Source organism: Alosa pseudoharengus, unplaced genomic scaffold (assembly GCF_046254945.1).
Source record: "Alosa pseudoharengus isolate Yale_2024_CS ecotype anadromous, Long Island Sound unplaced genomic scaffold, YU_APseudo_1.1 YU_APseudo_1.1_scf_23, whole genome shotgun sequence".
Lineage (NCBI taxonomy): Eukaryota > Metazoa > Chordata > Actinopteri > Clupeiformes > Clupeidae > Alosa > Alosa pseudoharengus.
Genome location: NW_027468685.1, coordinates 31,526,254 through 31,549,064, shown reverse-complemented (window position 1 = coordinate 31,549,064; position 22,811 = coordinate 31,526,254). Strand labels below are relative to the sequence as shown.

General features: G+C 40.1%; 1 protein-coding gene across 1 annotated transcript in view; it reads left to right on the top strand.

Annotated features, from left to right (window-relative positions):
• Positions 1 to 3,388: 3,388 nt before the first annotated feature.
• Positions 3,389 to 22,811, top strand: part of hpca (hippocalcin) — a 52,161-nt gene continuing 32,738 nt past the window's right edge. The window contains exon 1 of the mRNA XM_076302381.1: positions 3,389 to 3,545. The gene's annotated coding sequence lies outside the window, so the exon portion shown is untranslated. The remainder of the gene's footprint in view (positions 3,546 to 22,811) is intronic.

Here is a 22,811-nt window from a genome sequence, read left to right as displayed (position 1 = left end):
GTTTAACCTAGCAACCAGCATAGCAATCACCACAACTAACCTAGCAACCACCAAATGTACCCTAGCAACAACATAGCAACCATGTAAAATACCCTAGCAACAGCCTAGCAACCACTTCCACAGTTACAACCTAGCAACCAATATAACAACCAATTAGTTTAACCTAGCAACCAGCATAGCAACCACCACAACTAACCTAGCAACAGCCTAGCAACCACTTAAAGAACCCTAGCAACAGCCTAGCAACCATGTCAAATACCCAGGCAACAGCCTGGCAACCACTTACACAGTTACAACCTAGCAACCAATATAGCAACCAATGAGTTTAACCTAGCAACCAGCATAGCAACCACCACAACTAACCTAGCAACACCCTAGCAACCACCTCAAGTACCATAGCAACAGCCTAGCAACCATGTCAAATACCCTAGCAACAAACAGCCTAGCAACCACTTCCACAGTTACAACCTAGCAACCAATATAACAACCAATGAGTTTAACCTAGCAACCAGCATACCAACCACTACAACTAACCTAGCAACAGCCTAGCAACCACTTCAAGTACCCTAGCAACAGCATAGCAACCGCCATTACTACCCTAGCAACAGCCTAGGAACCACTTCAAGTACCCTAGCAACAGCCTAGCAACCATGTCAAATACCCTAGCAACAGCCTAGCAACCACCACAACTTCAACCTAGCAACCACCATAGCAACCAACAGGATTACCTAAGCAACCAGCATAGCAACCACTTAATTTGGCATAACAACTAACATATGTACCCTAGCAACACTATTGCAACTATATCTGAAATATTTGTTTTTACTCTGTATGATATTTTACATCATATTTTTTGCATTTTCATGCACTGTATTTCCTTCAGGAAATGCTTTTCTAGTTCTTCTTCTAACGAAGTTAATGCAGCTTCAACCGTTTATCGTATAAACTTCATTCAAACTATGTTACGTAGGTCTTACTTAGGACATGTGGGCTTTGTATTTTTCATCTTTGTAACTTTTATACTTTTTAATCTATTAATAAAAAACTATTCAAAATTTCCCCATAGACTTAACATTGGGCTGATGACATCACAATGGGCTAATTAACTTGATTTGCACCTGTATCAACTTCCAGCTGCTCAACTAAGCCCCATCAAAGAGCCAGTTAAACTGATTGATTGATTGATTGATTGATTAAACTATTAATTAAAAACTAGAAAAGCATTTCCTGAAGGAAATACAGTGCATGAAAATGCAAAAATATGAGGTAAAATATCATACAGAGTAAAAACAAACTATATTGGTTGCTAGGTAGATGAGGTTTAATATAGTTGGAATGACTGAACTAGGTAGATGAGGTTTAATATAGTTGGAATGACTGAACAGTTAAATAGGTGGAAAGTTTAAATGGTTAAATTATTTGCTAGGTAGATGAGGTTTAATGTAGTTGGAATGACTGAACTAGGTAGATGAGGTTTAATATAGTTGGAATGACTGAACGGTTAAATAGGTGGATAGTGTAAAAGGTTAAATTATTTGCTAGGTAGATGAGGTTTAATATAGTTGGAATGACTGAACTAGGTAGATGAGGTTTAATATAGCTTGGCCACCTGGCCTAGGATTCTAATTGCTTAACGGCAGTCTTAATAGAGCCATATTGTATGCTTAAAGCCTGAGACAGAGTATATAGTTTAAAAGTTAAATGTAGATAGTGTAATGGATGTTGATAGACAGAAAGTTGAATGGATGTTGATAGGCAGATTGTTTAATGGATGTTCATGGATAGTTTAATGGGTGGATGAGTGAATGGTTTGAAGAGGATGAATGGATAGAAAGTTGGATGAAATGTGTCTTATATCCTTGTAGAATGTAGAGACACAGAGAGAGTTGGTCTAGTTCAGTAGAAAGCAGTTGATACAGGTGCAATCAGTTGAACTGATTCTTTGATGGGGCCTAGATGAGCAGCTGGAAGATGTTACAGGTGCAAATCAAGTTAATTAGTCCATTGTGATGTCATCAGCCCATGTTAAGTCTGTGGGGAAATTTTGAGTAGTTTTTAATTAATAGTTTAAAAAGTATAAAAGTTACAAAGATGAAAAATACAAAGCCCACATGTCATAAGTAAGACCTACGCAACGCAGTTTGAATGAAGTTTCTACGTTAAACGGTTGAAGCTGCATTAACTGCCTTAGAAGAAGAAGAAGAAGAAGAAGAAGAAGCCTAGGAAGAACAGTAGAGTGCATTTTCATGCACTCTAACTATTAGGCCTTTATGACATCACAGCAATTAGAATCTTGTGCCAGGTGGCCAGGCCACCTGCATCAACTGTCAGTTTCTCAGGCTTTAAGCATAGGCTACAGTCTCATTCTCTTAAGACTACACATCCTGTTCAACTGTTTCAACTGTTCAGTCATTCCAACTATATTAAACCTCATCTACCTAGCAAATAATTTTACCATTTAAACTATCCACCTATTTAACTGTTCAGTCATTCTAACTATATTAAACCTCGTCTACCTAGCAACCAATATAGTTTGTTTTTACTCTGTATGATATTTTACATCATACTTTTTTGCATTTTCATGCACTGTATTTCCTTCAGGAAATGCTTTTCTAGTTTGTATAGCACCTTTATCAGAATGCAGCTCAAAGTGCTTTATAAATTTAAAAAATGTAATAATACAAACAAAACAATAAATAAAACATAGTCATGATCTGGTATCAAAATCTGAAACAGTAGCAAGACATGTCAAAGTAGGCCTTCCCTCATAGTTGACCATGAGGTGGCAGTAATATGTTTCTGTATTATAGTCAAACTGAGCATCTGTGAATATAGGCTTGCTGTGATGAGCAGCCAGATATTACTTAATTGTGGCCTCATGATCCCCCATCAAAAGCTTCCTTCCAAAAGCTAAAACCAATATGGTTGCACGGTAGGCTATGTACAGTAGGCTATATAAGGCAGTAGGCCTACAATGACAGTTATGCCTAATCAGCAATGAGGGGGAACTGATAGTTGGAATGTGTCTGTAGAGCTGAACATTGTAGGCTGCTCTGTCAACTACACATTGGCATAACCCGCACACTATTAGTCAAACTATTAGCCTTTAAGCATTTTCTTATTGTAGACTACTTATAGCCCTAGCACTAGAGAACATAGACACGCCTACCTCTTTTCAAAATGTTATATGTTTCACTCTTTCGTGTTGAAAAAATGGTGCTGGTGCAATAGGTGCTGTATAGTTGTGCCAACACACACACACACACACACCAATGCCAACTCCGTCTAATTAAACTGGCACCACGTAATCCTTCCATCACTATCCCTCCTTTAAATCCACTGGCAGAGCGCTGCTGTTCGCTGAACCGATACTCCCTGCATCCTCTATGCAGCTAGTTCTCTCTCGGGGCATCTGACATGGTTTGTCGGGCACGGCAGCAGTAGTCAAACAGTAGCTTTGGATAGGGCGCATGCCACACGGATCTCCTTTTTACTCATTTTAACAGTGGCTATTCATAGAGAGGACCTCCAGGTTTTTGTATACGGTAAGTAAGCCTACACCACGTTAAAAACAATGGACCCTGCTACTTGTGCTAAGAATCAGGTCTGACAATTATGGTCAGTGTTGTTATGTAGCCTACGTTCGTGTGCAGTTAATCGTGCAATGGCGAATCTACCATGCGATTATTGTGGTTGTTGCAACCATGTGGTTGGGGTTTAAAACTGAGAATATAATCATAGCCTTTGTTATAAATGATTGTGTATTGCTCTTATTGCCAGCAATTATGTGGGATGCATGGGCTGGTTAGCCTGTCTTCTGCCGTTTATCACGAATACAACTAGGTCTTGGTCGTTTATGAATGGAGTTGGAAGACAGGGTGTGATTGTCCGAATCGATCTTAAAAAATGGGCTGTAGCCTAGATAGGACACCAGCCTCTGCCGAAACCCCATAACTTGTCCAAAATATTTTCATGATGATTGGCGTATTCTACAGTGAAACATGCTTTGTTACAGTGTAATTGTCGGTTCCTGCCATTTTCTTATGACGTAGCCAAACCATTCAGATGTTCTGCATCGAGTGCAGATTAGAGGGCGATTATTTATCTACACATTGGTGGCTAAATTGCTGTTGGCGGCGTGTAATGTTCACAGTATTGAAAACATAAAATAGCTGGCTATCCAGTCGGTCTGAAGTCTTAACTCTGAAGGCTCGGACGTTGATAGGCTAAGCACCATGCAGTGACTGGCTTCTCGGGAAACCATCAGTCTACTACTGCCAAGTGCTAGTTGTTTTGCTTTAGCGAAGTCTACACGTCTGAGTCTACAATGATTGTAAACTTTCACAGCACGCCTAATAATGTAGCCCATTAATGCATTTTATTTTTTCGATGATGAATAGGCTAGGCCTATTCTAACAATGTAGGTTTGTTCGAAAGTAGGCTAGATGGGAAGATAGTTTTAACATAGCTTGCAATACCTTAAATGTAATTAAAATGTTTTTATTTAACAGATTGGTGTAGGCTACCCGAGGCTAGAAATCTGTAATCTGAGCTAGGCAGGCTACATTTAAATGTAGACTAAGTAAGAAGTTTATGAGTTGGTGCATATGGGCTATAATAGGCTAAAACAATGTTTTAGGCCTATTGCTCATGGATTTGCCTCGTTATTTTGGCTAGCACTATACTGTCCACTATAAAGTCTAAGGTTTTGGGAGAAACTGGTGGAACGCATCAGGGCTCATTTCAGATATCATGACGTCCCGCATGGTCTGCCTACGTTTCGCATGACGCGAATTTCGTCACACAGTCCGCGCGGACTTGTGCGATTTGACCTCGCATGATTGTTGAAGCGATGGCTCAGTTTCAGCTTGCAGTAGCCAATAAATGCAGAGTTTATTATAAGTGAATCATATCTGATTAGATTAAGTAGTAGCATTTAAGGTAGATAGAGTGGTTAAAGGGACAGAGAAGATAGATCTATAAAAAGTAGCCTTGGCAGTAGATACAATGCTTCTGCGCAGAGACATGTAGAACAGCAGGAAAACGAGCAGGCTAATGTGTAGTGTAGACCTACGGGAGTATTTGGCCTACTAAGTAGTATTTTGGAGACACTTGTGTTTGCTTTTTGCTAGGCTGTATTTGTAGAAGTATACCGTACCTTTGCTCTTACTGTAGCAGATGGCTTAACCTTAGCCTTAGGCATTTTTTCACAAGATGTAGGCTATCCTGGGTATTTCCAAATGACAAATTGTGTGCAATCATGAACAAATTTGCATTAGGCCATACTCCTGAGCATTGCCTCAGACTGGTAGTTATTACAGCATGCCTTATCTCTTACGGACTACAGATGGTGGGTCTCTGTGCGTTGGTGCAACCAGCCCAGTCGTTACATAAGGAGATAAGCGGACGATACTGTAGTGGATTCTGCTCTGCTCCAGCTTAAGCTAAAGCTGTTGGCTATTCAGTTAGTCTCTGAGTATTGTTGACGGTACTGATGAGAAGTTGTAGAAGCAAACAGTGTGATGTGTGTGTCTGTTTGCTTAAAGACATGCAGCCCATGCACGTGCATATAAGCAAAAGAAGGTCCTGTGTGTGAGGTTACTCTCTCTCTCTATTTATATGTATTTTGAGGAAAAAGAAGCACACTGGTGATATATGCCTGCTGCCAGTATGTAGACTAAATGTATCACATATCAGAAAGACATTCTTGTCATTCTCACTGTTCTGGGCTTGGTAATTGATACAGGTGAATGCAGAGAGGCCCGTTTCCACAGTCCAGGGGCCTCATGTACAAAGCTTGCGTACGCACAAAAATGCTGCGTACGCAATTTCTCACGCTCACATCCGGATGTACGAAGACTGACTTGAACGTGAGAATGTGCGGCCCACGCAAACTTCATGTCTGGCGTACGCACATTTCCACTTAGAGGCAATGCAGCGCAACAACATTAGTTGATCGCGAGCCTTTATTTGCACAGTATATTGTGAAACGTGGGTTATTAAAAATGATAACACTTCGAAAATAGGCCTATGTTTCTAAATTTGGACATGCAACATGCGCAAATTCTACTATGCAACAACCTATCTATGATGACAACTGAGACTTTAGAGGATAAGAATTAAAAGGGAATGTGAAACATAGCCTACACAGCCCCGATATTTGGTTACGCGATTGTTGATGACTGGCTTGTCAAACATTTCAGATTCTGAAGAGCTTTCCACAAAACCTGTGATAAATGGGGTCGGCTTCACGCATTTGCCCATGCCTTAACATTTGCCGAGTGTTTTCCCTTCATATCTCCGATAGTTTTTATTTAAAAAGAAATACATATGGGACAGGATCATGCATGCGAATAGATAGGCTGACTAATAAGTGCGAATATAAGATATTTCCCTGATTGACTGCATGGCTACTTTGACTTTCCTTGAGTAAGCATTCGCATTATTGTCACACTTGTGTGCAAATATAGGGATATGATCCAGAAATCGTAATGTTGTGGCGAGGTGGCCTGGATCAACTGAGTTTATTCCATTCGGGTGCACGATGCGTGGTACTTGGACATGATTTATTTAATGATTTTTTAATAAATGCAGTTATGTTGTCATGGTCAAAATGTATTCAACCCAGTTATGCGAACCCTGTGACCTACTTGCAGACTGACCAATAATTCTGCCACGGTCTCAGTCTAGCCACTGCCACGCTCTGCCACTACTGTTTTTGTTTTGTTATTAATTAATTACAGATGATAAAGACATAAGATTCTTGCCATTTCGTCAGATAAGCACTTCTACCTCGCATTCGCTGGAAATAAACTTTTTTATTCATTTGATGATTTCAATTATTAAACTTTGCAAATTGCAACAGGTTTGAGTATGAATGGATCCACAGATGAGTTTTCATTGTTATTGCGGGATAGGCCATTTTGTCTTCTCAGAGGTCTGCGCTCTCGAATGACCTTCTAGTTAGCATATTAAAATGAGTGTGATTAAGGGAGGAGAGAGGGTGGAGTGTAATGCTCGTGCATGTACGCTTAATTTCACGTTAATTGGGATGTACAAAGAAAAGCTGCGTGGAATGCTGCGTACGCACAGTTTCATACATCAGGATTTTTTTGTGCGTACGCTACTTTTCAGGTTTGCGCGTACGCAATGTTTTAGTATGAAATCGACGCAAGTCTTTGTACATGAGGCCCCTGGTCAGGCCTATAATGGGACCATCCCTTTGAAAATGAAAAACAGATACTATACTTTCAAGGTTTAGCTAAAATGCCTTCATTGTGTTAGTGTACTCAGTGTTATGCTTGCTTAGGACTGTTTAGTCTTTCTGTGCCATATTGATTCTATGTTAGCACAAATTTTGCAGTCCCTTGGTGTCTCGGCTGCTAATTACGCATAAGGAATGGAGCATCCATCTCATAGCTCCAGGAAACACTAGTATTTTTCCATCAGTTTCTTTGTTTTCGTAGTTGTCATATCATTGTGCCCTGATCTCTGTTTTATTCTATGATTACCTCTCACTCAAACAATGCCATTTATGCATTTCCTAAATGCTAGATTTGTTTTTGAATCCACCCTTTTCATCTTTTGGGTATAAACACTGACCTTCCATCATAGGTCTTGTTCTCACCAGCACTGGGTAATGTGTGAATGATACTGTGAGATTAATATTAGTTGTATATGGTTTTACCCTGCCCTGCCACCAGACCCAGGCATGCTTTCCCTCCACAATAGCTGTGTGTCTGTGGTCTTACACCACTCCCACTCCCAACCTGCAAATCGTTTGAACCGTCTGAAAGGGAACCCAGTTATTCACCACTAGAGTACCATTGCACACTAATGAGACTCCTTGTGATGATGTAGGACTGATAAGTGCTTGTGTGTGTGTGTGTGTGTGTGTGTACAACTGAGAGAGGCTTGTCTGGAAGATGGACAGTGTGTAGTATTATTTTATGTTTGTGTGTGCTGAAGGTAGATATTGGGTGTACATTTTTTGCCCATGTATATTGCCCGAAAGTCAACACAGTCTGCCCCTCATGCTCTCCTGCTAATAAGACCCTGGATTCTTACGCTACATTGTTATTTACACAGTGACCCTGCATCCATCCTGACAACAATACAAATGACAATATAGGAAAGTAATTCTTTTCACCATTTTTTTCCTCAGCCACAAGTCACATCTCCTTACAGTTTTGAGAGCTATGCAAACACAAAAAGTAAAACTGGATCCTGACCATCATCAGTAATGAACTCTACATCCTTGTCTATAGTTTGAACTCTGCATTCAGTTATGCTTGTGGGTCATTCCACGTCAGTTCAACCAGGGCCCACGCACTTAGGTCTCAAAAAATTCTGAAAAAATTACCAGGTGTACCTATGTTACCCAGGAAACACACTGTAAAATTACTCTTATGTAAGATCAATACTTTCCAAGATACAGCCAGTTTTACAGGGGGAGGGGGGTGCCGATTTTGTTCGGCCTCTTTTTTTTGTCAAAGTTCACAAGCCCACAGCGCAAGAACTAAACCATGTAGGAGACTAAAATTTTGCATGCTGGTACATAAATAGGAATAGTATGTAGCAAAATCGTCACGTTTGGTCTGTATAATCCTGCATGGTCATAGCTGTCCCTCAAAGTTGATACAAAGTTTATTGGAGCTGCCCCTCCCTGCTTTCTCTCGTGAAGTACCCGCTGCCTCTCCTCTGCATGTGCATTTAACAAAAAATGTTGAAGGATTGTTGTTGCCACACAGAAGCATTGCATAGAATACGGCGTGCTAAACTGCTATTAATTCTGCTTAGCATTGTGACCATGCTGCGCAAATTTGTTTAAATTTGTCGGTGCGAACGGTTACAAAGTTACATTTTATTCAGTGGTATTAAAAAGTCTTGAATTTAAGTTGGAAGACCCTGGGGGTACCCTATCCATGGATTACCTAGAACTTCATATTTAAATCTTATCTTCATTTAATGCTTCAACACATGTTTTAGATATTTAATGTGTCTCAGCTGTACACATGTCTCAACTGTACTCAGTCTACCCTATATATACTGTAGTAAAGCATAATGTGTAAAAGTGAAGCTCCATCACAATATCTGTCAGTAAAAATTACAATTAGATATTTTCCATAAATCGTTCAGCCCTATTCCCCACTGTATAGTATGGTCTATGGTCTATTTTTGTTGATGTTAAGCAATTTGTTGATGTTAAGCAAAAATGTATGGACGTATCATGAAAGGTGTCCACTTGTCCAATATGTTTCACAGTAGTCTCAGACAACTGGTGTCATCATCACAAGTACCACTGACCCTGCAGATAGATGACAAAACTATTTCTACAAAGCTTTTCAGGCTAATTTAGCAACCCACTAGAGTGGTAGTGTTTTTTTTATTTTTGTTTCACATGCCATTAAAATAGGCCTACTGCATGTCATTATGCAACTGCTGTCTTAAAAAGTTCTCAAGTTCACATTTTAGTTTTGATCTCAGCTTGAAATAAGATTCAGCTTATGTTTAGTTTTTCATAGAGTAGTACAGTAGTAAAGCTGAAAATATTCCAGTTTAATAAGCTACATCATAGAACGATTTACATATTTTCCTTAAAAAAAATAATATAAACAGATTAACCAATTTAATAGTTGACAGCTAATCCAATCAATTAATTGTTGCAGCCCTAGCATCATATAGGCAAACATTGGTCATTAGATGCCGTGTCTGTCATCTACATGATAACACATCAGAACTTTTTTTTGTATGTGTGTGTCTTTGTGTAATCTATCTAGGATAGACTTTGTGCTCTGACACATGATAGCAGCTGAAGGGTAAAACGTTGCTGAGACAGCAAAACATTTGGATAGGTATATTTTTAGCTCCTCTCATCACCACAGGAAATGGAGGAAGGATGTGTGTGAGTGAGGGAGAGTAGTGTGTTGCATAGCAGACTTTCTGACTCATTTCTTTTTTAACAAATCACCCTCTGCTATGTTTCTACCCTCCCTTCCCAAGCTCTGCCTATATTTTGTGGGATGTTTCATCCTTATTTGGAAATACTGTGTCCATGTCAAAGGCTACATGCATTTTTATGCCACATTTCTTAAATGTAACCTGACATGATGCAGAAGTACTTCGTTATTTTTTAACCGCCATCATGACATGAGTTATAACAAAGGACAGTTCAGGTACAAGTTTTTCTTGACTCTCAGATATCAAAGAAAATACTGCTAACCATGTTTTTTCTTTTTTAATATGTTTTTTCATATTATTCAGGTTATGAATGCTATAAAAACCTTCGGAATGTAGACATGAAAAATGCATAGGCCTACTACTGAAGTGGGGATCTCCGGCTCAAAGTATGAGGGAAAAGCTCATTTGTTAACAGTATTTTCTATGGAGTGGTAAAAGGAGATTTCCAAAATTCCCCCTGTAAATATATTTTCATTTAATTTGTCAACAAAAGGAAACAAGCATTTTAAACCCAACTTTATCCAATGTTCAGATTTCTGTTCCTCTGTACTGCAAACTTGGTACCAAATCTCAAAGCAATCAACAGGGGAAGTTTCATGGTGATGTAGATAGTACAGTGTGCCTCTGGAGGCCTATCATATGCTATGTAGGCCTATCATATTGCTAAATAGCAGGCTTAAAATGCAAATCAAGCTTTGGTTAACAAAATATTCATAATCGGCAATCCCTAAATTATAGGGCATAGTTTTTACAGACCTATAGGACCCAGTTACTTCGGGTTGCCATCCGTGCTCCTAAACAAAATGCAATCTCCAAAACTCCTAGGTGGTTACGACATGCTGTTGGACAGCAGAGTTTGACGAAGGGATGTGATATTCTGGCAAAGACCACAAAAATGAATGCAAATCCTCATTATGTAAGTATATTCAGGGGTACTGCCATGTCGTAACATCCTAGGATAATGAAATGAGGTTTTGATTGCAAATCCGAGACTGGCTCAAAACATTCCCTGGTCCCCATCCCCCGCCTAACCAATTCACTAAGCCAGAAACACTCATACAACACATACTCATCATGTCTTGTATGTGGACAAAGCACACATTCTCTCACATATCTATCATTGGTATATCATTATTTAAGGATAGAAAAGCTACTCAATTGCTGATCTACATGGTTTGTATTACTGTAGGTATGGTCAGTATGGGGTATGGGGATGGCAGTTGGCATGCCTTCCTGTCATCATGAATTATGTTGTCAGTTGGCACGTCAATATGTTTGTCAAGAGATGTTCCTAAGAAGAAACTGGCACTGTATGGTTAATAACTGCCATCCCAGCAGCCTTGCAAGCTGCAAGAGATTGGTTCCTTTTGACCTGAATGAAGCCACTGTACTTGCAGAGGTACAAATAGTCTATTGTGGAACTGAAGGCTCTACAGCTGCGGAGTGTTTGATTTACTCACGCTTTCGATTTACTCATTTCACTCATGCTTACGATTTACACAAACACTTCCCAACATACAGTACCTCGTCATTCCTATGATTTCAATTGACTCTTAATTTGATATCTCTCTGTAAAAGTCAGTGACGTCTTGTACAAATCAGATATTGTGCCTTTTTTGTTCCTCAGAAAGTGCTATCATAGCAGACCTCCAAAGCCTTCTGGCTTTTTGTGTCCTATCAGAGGGCTCCTTTAAGGAATAAGAGACACCTGAGTCAGAGTGAATTATTGATCTGTTAATAGAAGCAGGCCAACTCTGATAGCATCTGTAGAGATGTCTACACTTAAAATGACAGACCCGAGCCCAGCCCAGGTGGTGGGCTGCTTGCCTGTAGAGGAGGTCAAATGTTGAAGAGTGAACTGAGTTGCTTTTGTTCTTATTTCACATAGTGTAATGCAGCAGTTTAGACTCATTGACACTGAACGCGAGGTTCTTTGCAGAGGGCTTTGAGACTATACTGTTGGGACAGACGGGTGCTTATTATAGGGTAGAGAGGTGTGTGTCCTAGATCGTTATCTTTTTAAGGTGATGGAGACTTAAAAATAACAACACGAACAGGTCGAAGGGGAGAGGGCAGGAATGGTGTGTATGTGTAAGGAACGATGTGAGGTTAGCAAATGGGAAAATGTTTTTAGCATCATTGAATGACTGAAATAACTGAAAATTAAATTGGATATTTGGATATTTGTAAATTCTATGTTTATGTGTATAGTGTAGTGTGCAGGGGCGGACTGGGACCAAAAATCGGCCCTGGCATATTTGGCCCAAGCGGCCCTCAAATTGGTCGGGCACACCTAATTAAATACAAAATCTTTGCATTACATTTAACCATGCATATATTTTCAACTGTCATGGAGCACTGAAAGTGATGTAGGCCTCATTGGCTATCACTCTGACTGATCAGAGGTAGCCATGGAGCACATGATCTCCATATTCAAGTAGGCTAACAAGCAATTATTAAAGAAGAGTTTCTGCTTGAATTCAAAGTATCATTTCAAATTATTCAATAGGCTACAATTGACAGCAGCACCAAAAATTACTGAAGCCTATGTGTAAAGAGTTAAATTACCCAGATTGTCTTAGACATTAATGTAATTTATACCAGTTATCACTGTAGGACAACTGAAACAGCACGAAGTAAACAGCGCTGTTGCTGGAAATATTTTATTCCTGTAGGATACATTGCTGGTACATTTTGGAACATTATAGCTACATTAACTAATTAGCTTTAATGTCTTCCAGTAGCCCATCGTATAGGTTATTGTATATTAGTTGGCTTGTGCATGAATATGACTTGATGTTTTGTAGCCTACATTTCCGTTAGTCTACAGTCTTTTAGCCCATCTTAACCATGATAGCCCTTCCAAGATAGAACCCTTTCGACGCTCTACTTTTAGAGACTAACCACCACTCACGCCATCGATGTTAAATTTTGGGCGTCTGACGGAAACTGATCAATCTGACCAACAATTAACATCGATTTGACACTCTTTTGCTGTCCGGGTTTGCAAATCTTTCATTTAGAACATTTAAGTTGCGCTATTTGTTATTATAATCACAGCACAGCCTTACGTTATCATTACCATATCATTACATTATCACAATTAATAAGTCATCATAATCATCATCGTCAGCATGGCATGTCACACATAGCCCACCTGCTCCACCACTGAGTTCTTATCATGTAGCCTCAACTAGGCTCCACCACTGTCCCTTGCTCTGTATGCTTGCTTACATCTTCGTTCAAACTCAACAAACTTCATGTTGCTGCTAGCCTATTTGCAATATTGTATTTTTGAAGCTTCTACATTGGTGTTACTTTTGCACTATTGTCACTACCGGCACCCGCCGCAATTTCATGTAGGCAACTTCGATTAACTTTTGATGCTCTTGCAAAATCCTGGCTCTGAGCCAAAATGCGAGGGGTGGGGCCTGACGTGAGCTGTTCAGTCGAGTGTTAATATGGAAATGTAACCAATGGGCCGCTGGTTGTCCTTCCTTTGGGCCGATCGTTGGCCAAAATGATTCAATTATATACAGTGGGGAGAATAAGTATTTGAACCCATGCTAAAGTTGACTAAAATGCTCATTGGGTTCAATGCAAATCAAACCAGCTAATAGGCTAACTGAAAAACACACCATGCCAATCTCTAGGTATGGTGAAGGGTATGTGATGATGTGGGGCTATTTTAATTCCAAAGGCCAAGGGAACTTTATCAGGATGCATAGTATCCTGGATCAATGAAATAAGTGGCCTTTAAAAATAAAAAATCTGCCTGCCTCTATGGGAATTTAGGGGTCAACTACTTATTGCCCCTGTAATTTAAGGAAGAACATTTATTTATTTACGATACATTCTTCATTCACTAAGACAACTGGTGTCCTTAAAGGTTGGATTTTTACTATTTGTTTTAATTAAGGCATTAAGATCAATTTCTAACAGATGTTTTTATATTTTTCTTTTTTAGTCAACTTTAGCATGGGTTCAAATACTTATTCTCCCCACTGTATATAGCCTATTCTATCGGCCCAAAAGGTGCGTCGGCCCACTGGGAAAATGCCCGGTATGCCAGATGGCCAGTCCGCCCATGGTAGTGTGTAGTATATAGTGCTGTAAGCTGACAATAACAGCGTTTGTGTGCTTTAATGACTAAATGCGCCTAGTTACGTAATAGGTGATCAAGTCACAAACTGAGTCTCAAATGATTTGGTGAATCTAGCTGAATGCACCATGTATTATCAGAAACAGAATTCAAGCACTTAAGATGGGAATTTAGACCATGTCCACTCTTCTGTTTTGTGAGAAATAACAACACCATCTTGTAAATGTGGTTGTGACATCTTAACAATTATATTTACTGAAGAATATTGCATCTATTTCTGTGGGAGAGGAATTAGAACATTAGGAAAAGGACATTGCCTAATACAGAAAGTGTAGCTAGAATGCAAATTCATATTAATTAATAGATGCAGGCCTCATGCTAACCCTAGGTTATATCATAAATGCTGACTTCATTAAACATAGCCTAAATTATATTATATGTATAATTATTATTATTATAATTATAATTCATACTTTAATTTTAATTTGAATCGGATAAACAGTCCACTAGTATAGTCTACTCCAATGGTTTGAAGTTAGATACTCCCATTTATTTGACATTTACTCCGGCTATTATAAAAAGCAGCTGATTATTTGTCTATAGTTATGGCATGTTTGTGCGTGCGTGCATGAAAGTGTGAAAGACGTCTTATCTGATTTTAATCTCTGTACAGTACATGAAGATAATCCTGAAGCCTCACCTTCAGTGATATGACACAGGAGCGCATCGAACTACCAACACATCCCAAATTCCCTCACAAGAGTACTAACCTTAAATTATCCATGAAACACTGCATTACTCTAGTGTTCAGTGCAGGCACACAGCTGTTCACTGTATACATGTAGCGACACACACCTTAAGTACTTACACACTACACTCAATATCTGCCATTTGAAGTGACAGAGTGACACTGATGCTGACACATTAACTCATATCTGACAGTGCATCATGTGAATAGAATATTAAGTCTAATTGTGCTGTGCAGTGAGTAAATCTCATTCCCAGACACCTCCTAGCAAGAGATGCTAGCACCCATGGATTATAATCTCCTTGGTAGCACGTCTGTCTCTCATGCTGGTGCTTTGGGTTTGAATTCTGACCAGTGTGGGACTATGTAGTACACACAACACAGATTACATGTGTGAATTTGTAGTTGCCTGCACAAGCTGCACATTTGTCCTGGAGGGCAGCCAGTTGTATGTGCTCAGCTGATTTTAGTGACAAGACTTGTGTTACTATTACTGATTACTGGACATTTATTGTTTACAGTTTCTTGCTCCTTCAGTTTCTCCAACTCTCTCATTTTCTCTCACTCTATTTTTTCTAATCCCAATTTCTCTCTCTTACTCTCTCTCTCTACCATGTGGTGGGGAAAGGTTAATCCATGCGCTTGGTTTTAGCCTGGAAAACTCTGCATACCATAACATTCATTCCTGCAGGCGCCCCTGCCCGGTCTAACCCAGAGTAGCCTACTACGAGTTTGAATTTCCAAGGTGGCTGCGCCCATTAACAGTAAATGCGAGTTGTATATGCTCTCTTTATTAGCAGTTCTGTTGGATTTGTGTTACGTTAAATCAGTCGTAGAAACAATAATAGGGTAAAACACTGTGTAATGTTTTGCTACAAACTGGCTAGTAGCAACTGCTAACAACAGCAGCCGTGGCCTACTGGTTAGCGCTTCGGACTTGTATTCGGAGGGTTGCCGGTTCGAACCCCGACCAGTAGGAACGGCTGAAGTGCCTTTGAGCAAGGCACCTAACCCCTCATTGCTCCCCGAGCGCCGCTGTTGTAGCAGGCAGCTTACTGCGTCGGGATTAGTGTGTGCTTCACCTCACTGTGTGTTCACTGTGTGCTGAGTGTTTTTCACTAATTCACAGATTGGGATAAATGCAGAGACCAAATTTCCCTCATGGGATCAAAAGAGTAGGCCTATAGAGCATCACAGTCCCGCCCACAGGAGTTTCCGGAAGTAAGAATTCAATGCAATTTCTCCATTGACAATTCGGGTATAAGCCATAAAAACTTAACTGCACATGGTAGACTCAAAACCAGCTACGGCTGTACTAAGCGATTGTGTATGCTCATATAGACGCCAAAAGTTCACGGGGCACTAACCTTGTTTTGAGATAAATGTCTTTTATTCGCGATGTCTTGGATAAGTACTTCATTACCCACAATCCTGAACAATCCCACAGTGATGCCTCTGATTGGTGGAAAGGCCGTTAAGGTCATAGTTTGAAACTTAATCAGCGAAAATTATTGACAAAAATGGCGGAGTCTTTTTACTGCCTATGGCGAAATTCTTAATGTGAATAAAAACTTTCTAGACGAACATTGGTACTTGTATCAAAAAGGATTGTGGTTTATATATCACACGAACTTAGTCAGGGCCAATACACCATCAAATAGAACACTGGAAATGCTAGTTTGAACACTTAAAGGAGAATTCCGGTGTGATATTGACCTAAAGTGTATTGAAACATGATACCGAGTGTGAACGTATGTCTCATAGCCCATCTCGGCTTGTCCCCTGCACTCCAAAATCTGGCGCTAGTTAGCCGATGCTACCAACAGCTTTTTCAATTGTGGTGCTTCTGCATCGGGCTAGCCATGCAAATAAATAACTGTTTTACACCATTTCCCTGACATTTAAAACGAGACATTGAGAACTTTGAAAAAGCACTGGTGGTTTACTTACAAGACGATTTATACAGACAGTATCTTCACGAAGTTTAGCGTTTGCAGCCATCTTGAATTTAGTCACGATAAGTCGAGCTACAAGTAAGAATGAACAGGTATGATAAGGGATCAGATTCCAAAAATAATTCAGTGGAAATGCATGGATTCCAGTTGCTGCTACTGGAAGAAACTGGAATCCATGCATTTCCACTGAATTATTTTAGGAATCTGATCCCTTATCATACCTGTTCATTCTTACTCGTCGCTCGACTTATCGTGACTAAATTCAAGATGGCTGCAAACGTTAAACTTCGTGAAGATACTGTCTGTATAAATCGTCTTGTAAGTAAACTACCAGTGCTTTTTCAAAGTTCTCAATGTCTCGTTTTAAATGTCAGGGCCCTCGGAAGTCTACCAATAAAGTGTGGAGATACATTGAGCCTCGTAAATGGTGTAAAACAGTGATTTATTTGCATGGCTAGCCCGATGCCGAAGCACCACAATTGAAAAAGCTGTTGGTAGCATCGGCTAACTAGCGCCAGATTTTGGAGTGCAGGGGACAAGCCGAGATGGGCTATGAGACATACGTTCACACTCGGTATCATGTTTCAATACACTTTAGGTCAATATCACACCGGAATTCTCCTTTAACTTTTCAGTTAGCCAACAGGCTAATCATTAGCCTTTCAGACATTAGAATGTCATTATAATGCTGCTAACATTAGCCTACATGCTGCAACACAGGTATGAAATCAGTGTTTCCCATACATTGACTAATCTGTGGCGGGGCGCCACACAATAAAAATCGGCCGCCACATATAAATATTTTATGTTTAATTTAATGTAATTTAATTTAAATGAAATATAAGATCAAATCCTTGCATTGCCATTGAGCTGCGCTTTTTACGCACGCAGCCTTTCCTTGCCCCGCTCTCTCTCGTAGCCCTCTGCATGTGCATTTAACAAAATATTCACGATTGTTGTTGCCACATAGAAGCATTAGAACACGTCTGGCTAAATTGCTATTAAATCCGCTTAGCATCGTGACCATGCTGCTCAAATTTGTTCAAAACTGCTGCATTGAAGTTAACTCTAAGGTCTTATCACAACATAGTAGGCTACATTGAAGAGACTAAACTAAGTTAAGTTATGCAATCAAGCAGTATCTCAAAGCTAACGTTAGAATAGGCTACTGTTTGGATGTCAAATTTAGCATGCTTAGCCTACTTACAGCTTCTTGTCAATTCGTTGAAGGGCTCATTTTATTGACTCTGAATGTTTGCAAAATCCCGATGTAAATGGAAGTGGAAAAGTGTTTTCCAAAATTCAAAAGTGCTTGTCCCGAAGAGAAGTACAAACCTTTATTTTAACTATTTAGAAAACGTTATGAATTGCATCCACACATCAGCAGCCTTTAAACTGTGCAATTTGCAAGGGTTCCCTCATGAACGTCTGTGACAGCACCCCCCCCCCCCCTTGTCCAAGTCAGCTACCGCCACAAATTGAATCCAATTCTGTGGGAAACACTGGAAATATATTATGTTTTAGTGACCTTGTTGTTTCTATGAATATGAATTGTTGTTTATATGAAACATCAACTTAGTCGAGGCATAAAAAGCCCTGTATATCCCCATTAAGTACTTAAACCTTTGAACTAGCTAGCTACTAGCTGATAGCACAGGCTGGATGCTACCACCGGCTAGACACTGCAGTAAAATGGTTAGCAAACCGTCCATGCCCCCGTGAATATTTCACTGTTTTAAGGACGAAATCAAGAGTGTCCAAAGGGGTGAAAACCACTTTAAATCGGGTCACATTATTGACTGTTGTGTGTCGAGGGTCAGCTTGTGGGTTTTGTAAGGGCCAGCATGAGGGAAAAGACCTATCAAACCTACGAAGTTGTGTGGTGAGTTTTGCAGGGAGGTTGGTAATGCTAGTTAACATTAGCTAGGCTACTGTAGCCTTCATACTGTACGAGCCATATCATCAATCATTAACCTAGAAATACTTCTTCGTACATTTAATGAACATTTTGTGTAATAATTCACAGCAAGTTAATAAACTGAATATGGTGGTCCAAGAGCAGACCATGCACCGGTCCATGCATCAGGATGGCAGTCAGATATGAAGCACTGCACAATGTTGCTAACGTTAACGTTAACTGGTTTCACACACACGATATAAAATACACGATGGTAAATATAACATTCAATACCAAAACACTATTATTTACACGATTACTCCTGAAATAACTGCTATTAACTATATAAAAATCATTGTTTGGAGGAAAGGGTTCGCATGCTGTCGCCGGTTGGAAACATGGTTGGAAGTGATTTTGCGCTAGTTCGTGCTGCTTATATATTTTTCAGTGAGGCGCGGTGGTTTATGGGATAAGTAGTTCCTTCGCTCGGAAATAAACATATGTACACAGTCTTGTACCTTTTACTTTTTTTGGACTTTCTCTTCGTTTTTTCACTCTAAATGATATGTTGTATGCTTATGAGTTACGCCGTAGCTGATTAGCCTAAGACATGCTCTAAAACTCTTTAGATACAGATTTTTCCCAAACGTCAATGGGAGAAATGAATGGGATATTTACTTCCGGAAACTAAGCTCTCTCGGAGGAGGGGCGGGACTGTGATGCTCTATACTTAGCCAATTGCTAACAAACGGTAGCGCGTCTTGCTGACAGACAGCTGTAATTTTAACACTGACATGAGGAGCTCCAAAGTCGCTTAAGAGACAAAGGGAACATTGCTCCCCCTACAACATTTGTGTTTGGGAAATTCAGTCTAGTGTCTTTCCATTGAGAAGTCTATTTGCCCAATCAAGATGTGTTTGGCCCAATCCGTTTGGGAAGGCTAATTTTATACGAGGATGGACAGATGAGCAACAGTGAAATAGTCATCCTTGTCAGTCGAAGTATGCTTGAGTTGATTTTGTCTGCAACAAAAGCTGTGCCGTTAGAAAAGCAAGATGTTAGCTGTTATACAATATATTGACAATGTAATAAGTTTAAAAGACAAACAGAAAAAGGTGATTAAGGCATTTGTTGTGAAGAGGGGTGTTTTTGCTGTTCTACCTCTAGGTGTATCCAATTGGGAGCAGATGCATTTCTTTCCTGTATTGGTTGAAACACACCTGGTTACGCCTGGCTAACTTGGCCTATTATGTGACAGAGCTCAAGTCTTTGACTGCAGATGAGTGTGGGCTCCAAGGACAGGGGTAGAGAAAGCTGAAAATATTCACCATATACTCTTCACTATTGCACATTAAGTTAATATGAAATTCTATCTGACGTGAGGTGGAGCAAGTCCTTACAGGATTGAAATTATGCTCACCCAGATTGCGAACGCTGTCAGACCCAAGTTTCCGTCGTATTTATCAATCGTTTAATCCTTAGTGTAAACTGCGCCTTTCTCTGCCTTTCTCCGCCCATAAACGCAATTTACAAACGTTCTACATGGCAGTGCCTACATACAAGCGCCGTTGAATGAAGTTAACTGATGACAACATTAAAAAGAATCAAACGTTTAGCGATCATGAAATAATAGAATACATGATAAGATGTAAACAAGCAGGGAGATAATAAAGGTCAGTAGTTCTACTCAAACTACTTGCCACGTAGGCTATGGAAGATTGGTCAAATCTAGCAAGTAGGAAAGTTTAGGTGAATGACGTGAAAGTGAAAGTAAGATATTTGAAAAGCCAACGAAAGTTAAGGTTGCTTTTGGTAGTACAAATACTTTCACCACAAAAACTGGTGCTCTAAATAGCGATTCTGTTGTCTTTGAAAGGTTCTCTTATTGACGCATTGAACTGCAATTTGGATTAACACATGCTTTTACAAGGCTGAAGTATTTAGGCGCAGAATAGACGTGCGCTTTCAGGAGCACTCTTTGTACATACCGCGGAATACATAATTAGGCGCTCTTTACTCTTCCCCTCTCATCTTTTTACGCTAAACTCCCACTTTCCCCTAGCCTAGAAATCTAGACGCATCCTAGCGGCAACAAATTACATTTGCTGCCAGGGCTAGTCTAGCAACTCTCCGTTGGCTTGTGAGCTCGAAAAATTAAACTTCTATCAGGCCAATCAAATCGTGTATAGAGTTGTTAAGCGGGCTTAACATAATGATTGATGGTAGAGTTGCAACGGTTTGGCTTGAATTCCCTGCTACTTGAAAACAAATAAGATAATGTTGCTGTTGGCGAACAGTGTGACACGAGTTAAGCTTTTATTAAGTTGGCAAAAGTTTGATCTAGCAAACTAGCTCCGCTGGTGGGAAACCATGGGACTCATAGCGCTGTCCTATTGCGTGCAGAAGAAATTTGAAAGACAAACGATTATCCCGCCCCTCGGACTGAGCACTGCGAACGGTGAGTGCCCAGACCCTACATTTTAATGTGGGTCTGGCTCGTCAGGCTAACTTTCCCCTGGATCCTCCCATGAATGCATATGCATGACATGACAAACGCAATCTGCCACTTTCAGCTCCCGCGACAGGCAGTTTGCGCTTTTACATCATTGCGGCCTGTTTGTACATACCTCGCAATGATTTTACATGCACATTGCGAAACAAATACGCCTGAAGTGGGCACAAAAGCGTTAGTACCTCTGGCCCTGAGAGTCCAGTCCACATTCGCTAATTTAATGGCGTAATTTTGTGATCAGACGCCAGACACATTGTTCAAAATAGTTGTTCTTAAGTTTCTTAATCAGTCATGGGTTTATTTTAGGCATGACGTCCTTTAAACCAATGACAGTGACATCTGTCATTCCCTTTTAAGAGCAAGCAGTGCAACATCAAACAGTGTTAAGAGCAAGCAGTGCAACATCAAACAGTGTGTAAATATTTTGACAGTCAGTGCATCTGAAGGAATCTGCTTGCATGCGAGACCGTGTATGCAACACCAGGATTCCAGTAAACCTTGCTTTACTAAAGCCTGTGTGTAACTAGCAGAGTATAGCATACATGCATCTGCACTCGCCTGTTATTTGAACTCATAGGAAATGTGAAACTAACTTCATCGTGGTCTCATAGACAACTGAAAGTGGTTCTACACAGTTATTTACTTTCACTATTGACTGTCAAGGGGTTACAATCAAAAACATAGCCTGAAAAAAGCAACACTTACCTCAATAATGTTCGAATAACTAAATAATTTTGGGCAGCCGTGGCCTACTGGTTAGTGCTTCGGACTTGTAACCGGAGGGTTGCCGGTTCAAACCCCGACCAGTAGGCGCGGCTGAAGTGCCCTTGAGCAAGGCACCTAACCCCTCACTGCTCCCCGAGCACCGCTGTTGTTGCAGGCAGCTCACTGCGCCGGGATTAGTGTGTGCTTCACTTCACTGTGTGCTGAGTGTGTTTCACTAATTCACGGATTGGGATAAATGCAGAGACCAAATTTCCCTCACGGGATCAAAAGAGTATATATACTTATACTAAAAGTCCTAAGGATATTTATCCTGCATACAACTCATTGCTTACATCTTATGACGTTGCTTAGCTGTGCTTTTTGATTTTTTGGATCAATGTGTATCTAATAAATATACTTGGGTTTGTGTGTTGAGTCAGGAATTGTGAGGTAGGATGGGAGTACCTGAGACAAAGTTTGATGTTTGAAAGCATTTTATCTTAACGCTAAGAGTACTTCTAAATCACACTAAGAATGCAAGTTTGGCAGTGATGCCTCCATGTCGAAAAGGCTTTCCTGCCACTCAGTAGCAGCAACTGGAATCCATGCATTTCCACGGAATTATTTTCTGAATCTGATCCCTTATCATACCTGTTCATTCATACTCGTCGCTCGACTTATCGTGACTAAATTCAAGATGGTGGCAAACGGTAAACTTCCTGAAGGTACTGTCTGTATAAATCGTCTTGAAAATAAACTACCAGTGCTTTTTCAAAGTTTTCAATGTCTCGTTTTATATGTCAGGGCCCTCAGAAGTCTATCAATGAAGTGTGGAGCTACTTTGAGCCTCGTAAATGGTGTAAAACAGTGATTTATTTGCATGGCTAGGCCGATGCCCGAGGCACCCCCATCGAAAACCTGTTGGTAGTATC